A 4,464-nucleotide genomic window follows, 5' to 3' on the forward strand; every position below is an offset into this window, starting at 1 on the left:
GACAGCACTGATTCCTTTCTTCTTCCACTTCAAAAGCACACAGGAACCCATCTATTTCTCTAAATAATTTTTTTCTGGTCCATCTGTATCTTACGCAATGTCCAGGTTTGTCAACCCCAACATTTTTGTCTGTATTATGAAGGAATGCACGTTTAAAAATGTATTTCTAAAAGAGCCTACAGAAAAGCGGATCATGTCAATGAATAGCTCCCTGTCCGTGGGATTTCATTCTACAAATATTTAGGCACTATTCTAGGTATTGGAAATGTAGCTGCATAAAACAGGCCTTCCTGTGGTGGAGATCAAATTTTCGTCCTTTTCGGCAGGTGAAGGCTCAGGTGCTTGTGAGGACAGGCCTCTGTCCTGATTCATCTGCACGCTGTACTCTTGCCCACTCGGGGAATGTTGTCCCGATTGAGGAAAGGCCTGTACACAAAGAAGACCGAGGGAAAAGTCTAGAATATGTGAAATCATGGGGTGCTGCAGAGCTCTCTGGTTATAGTTGTCTTAGCACCTGGCCCTCTAAGCCCAGTGGTCCTGGGATGGCAGCTTTCAGCCTTTGTGGATGTGCAGCCCGAAACCCAGAAGCAGAAATAATGCAGGCCTATTTCTCCTCCACCAAAGAGAAAAGAGTAACATTTAATATGTGTCACCCAAATGAAGCTGAACTTTCAAGTTCTCTGCACAGCATCACATTCAAAAGAAACACCATTAAGATATCAAATGAAGCGATTAAGAGCAATTTTAAAATATTAATGAAATTTCAAAAAGGACCAAGAAGGGATTTCATTCATAAATCTGAGCAAAGTTGTTAAAATTCTTCTTACCATGTGTCTTCCCAAAGCTCCACTCATTATAGCTCCGCAGCTGCCCCAGTTGGTTCTCAGGTTGTAACAGAGATGGGGACAGAGAGTTGCACTTGAACTTCTCTTTTTTTTTTTTTTTTTTCCTTGAGACGGAGTCTCGCTCTGTCCCCCAGGCTGGAGTGCAGTGGCGCGATGTCGGCTCACTGCAAGCTCCACCTCCCGGGTTCACGTCATTCTCCTGCCTCAGCCTCCCAAGTAACTGGGACTACAGACACCTGCCACCATGCCCGGCCATTTTTTTTGTGTGTGTATTTTTAATAGAGATGGGGTTTCACCGTGTTAGCCACAATGGTCTCTATCTCCTGACCTCATGATCCACCCGCCTCAGCCTCCCAAAGTGCTGGGATTACAGGTGTGAGCCATCGCACCCGGCCAGAGTTGCACTTGAGCTTCTTACCAGTGCTGAGGTTTGAATGGACATGTCCTTCCAACATTCTTAGGTTCGAACTTAAACCCCAAGGTGATGATGTTAAGAGGTGGGACCTTCAGGAGGTGATGAGGTAGTGAGGGCTCTGCCCTCATGAAGGGATTAGTGCCCTTATATAATGGCTCCAGGGAAGTAGGCAGACCCTTTCTGCCCTTCCACTATGTGAGGACACAGCAACAAGGGGCCATCCTGGTAATAGACAGAACCCTCACCAGACACTGAATCTGCTGGCACCTTGATCTTGAACTTCCCGGCCTCCAGGATGGTAAGAAATCAATTTCCATTCTTTATAAATAAGCCAATCTCAGGTTATTTTGTTATAGCAGCACAAATGGACAAAGACACCAAGTTTAAGGGGCGCCTGCTAATGCAGGCTGGCTTGATACAAAACAAGAGCCTTGTGACTTCTATGCCCTCTTCCTGCTCTGGGGAATCTCTGCCTGGTCCCCAACCTGAGCCCTGCAGAGGTGCTGGCCCTGCCCTGTGCTCCAGGCTGTCCTTGCCACAGACCTGTAATGCACTGCTGTTCTCTCCCAGCAGAGTTCTTGTCAAGGGGATGATCGCCTGGTACGTGGCCAGAAATGCTTTGGTTCATATTTCCCATGTGTCCCCTGCCCCCATCCCATACACACCCCAGGAGGTACACTCAATAGGTAAACCCAAAGGTGAGCTTCAACTCCTTTTGTCTCACATATCCAATTACATCTTTTTAGGGGCTCTCACTTCTCCACTTTGGGAAATATAGGGGCAGGCAGGTGAACCTCCCACTTTCTTCCTCCCTTCCTCTATTTCTCCTTCCATTAGGTCCATCTCTTCCTGCTTCCCTTCATTCCTTAGAGAGTAATAAGTTTTGCTTAATTGGAAGTTGACTTTTCCTTTCAATTACCTGTTTCTAATGTCTAATATAATCCCAGTAGGCCACGATGCATGTTGAGTTTTTCCCTGAGATATTGGCATTCCAATGTTAGAGTTGGGCTTCTGTTGCACTCTTTATAGTGATGATTGCTCAGTGCATCTCAGGGCTTCCTTGTGGATTTATTTGTCTTTTTGGTGCTCATCATCCTTTGTCTCTGTAGCTTTGAAGTTATTTTGCTCTCACTCTTGGCTGACAATTTGGCTCTATGTGGAATTCAGGGTTGACAGTGTTTTCCATCAGCATATGGATGATGATACTCCATTCTCCTCCGGTCCCTGTTGTTCTGGATGAAAGGTATGCTCTCAGTCTAACTGTTAGCCCTTTGTGGATAATCTGGGTTTTTTTCGAGCACCTTTTTCTTTTTTCTTGGTGACCTACAGTTACTTTCAACATGTGTTACCTTGTGTAGAACTTGATGTACACTTTCAGTCTCAGGACTTGCATCCTTTATTCTGAAAATTCTCAGCCATTCTCTCTTTAAATGCCTGACCACCATTTCTTCTCCCCTGTACTGCTGAAAATACTCACAGATGGATGTATGATAGAATCTGTCTGTCTTCCATGTCTCTCAATATTTTCCATTTTTGTTTCTTCTCTTGACCTCTGAGTGTTATATTCTGGGTGAATTCTTCAATATTTCATTCACTTTACTACATCTTCTGTTTGATGGTGTCTTGTATAGATTTGACAGCATTGGTGGAGTTACTCTTTTTTATTTCAATACCTATATTTTTTACTTCCAGGTTCTTAACTGGTGCTTTTTCATAGCTACACATTACTAATTAATGACTGCCAATTTTGTACTTTTTAAAAACTTTTTCCTTTATTTACCCCTTCGAAAAATATTACCATACTTATTGTAAACCCTTTCAGATTATTCTATTATTTTCATTTCTTCAGGAATGAATTCTCACTTGTTGAATTTTTTGGCTATCTTTTATGACACTAATCTTTCTATGTGTTTTGAAATTTTGAGGGTGAGTTCTTTGTCTCCCACCCTCTCTTCTTATGTACAACTTTTCTGTCTGATCTTTTGAGGTTGTCACCTCCCAGCACTGCAGAGTCCCTAGTTACAATCAAGCTTTATGCTGACAGCTTAAACCTTTACATGCAAACCCAGTCCCTGTGCCAGTACATAGTTAGGCCTGGTTTCAGGCTACCAAGAAATCTCTGTTCTTTTCTTCCGCCCAAGCAAGAAGCTGACTTTCTACCCCAGCTCTGGTTAGTAGTTGTAGCTAATTATAGTCTATGTTCTTCTGCAGGGAGCTCAGAGCATCCCCATCTGGATGTATATGGGGAACTTTCCATCCCCTTTCTCTCTGAGTAGAACGCCTGTCCACCACTGCCTCTCTTTGACCCCGGTTTTCAGCAGGCCTGAGACTTAGTGTCTGCTTCCTGTTCTGTGTTCCCATTTTATCTCTTGTCCACGTGGATGATTCTGTTGTTTCTTGAAAACTGCGGATTTTATTGTCTATAAATTTTTGAACAAATATATATATTAAAAATATTCTTGACTGGGCACAGTGGCTCATGCCTGCAATCCCAGCACTTCGGGAGGCTGAGGCAGGAGGATCATTTGAGACCAGGAGTTCGAGACCAGCATGGGCCAAAAAGTGAGATCTCTGTCTTTACCAAAAAAGACCCCAAAACATTAAATTTGCTGCGTGTGGTCATGCACAACTGTAGTCTTGGCTATTTGGGAGGTTGAGGCAGGAGAATTGCTTGTGCTCAGAAGTCTGAGGTTACATTGAGCTATAATTGCACCACTGCACTCCAGCCTGAGAAATAAAGCAAGACTCTATATCTCAAACAAAGTTTTTTAAATTTTTGTTTATCATAGCCTTGTGTTTGAAGTGGGATGTGGATATTTCTGCAGGACCTTGCTCTCCCATTGTTGACCACCTTCCCCACTGCTCCACACCCTTCCCCCTGTTCTCCAAAAAGACTTTTACAATGCATGGATTATACTTTGACTCAGTGTCATCCTCACAAAGTGTGTATCTTTTCATTTACATTCATATCCACTCCTCTTAACCTTACTTGTGGAATGGAGGACTTTGCCGAAAGCTAAGGCAAATCTGGCCCATGGGGAGATGACATGGAGCAGCGTGGGTGTCAGCGCTTTGGCTTGCCCCGATGCCACGTGACATCTACACCCAGCCTGGGATGCCACTGTCTTGCAGGCTTCCTAGGGTGCCCTCCAGTGCTGAGCCAGTGGGAGTGGGAGGATGCTGCTGAAAGCCTATCTCCTCCTC

The sequence above is a fragment of the Macaca thibetana genome, chromosome 18 (assembly GCF_024542745.1).
Source record: "Macaca thibetana thibetana isolate TM-01 chromosome 18, ASM2454274v1, whole genome shotgun sequence".
NCBI lineage: Eukaryota > Metazoa > Chordata > Mammalia > Primates > Cercopithecidae > Macaca > Macaca thibetana.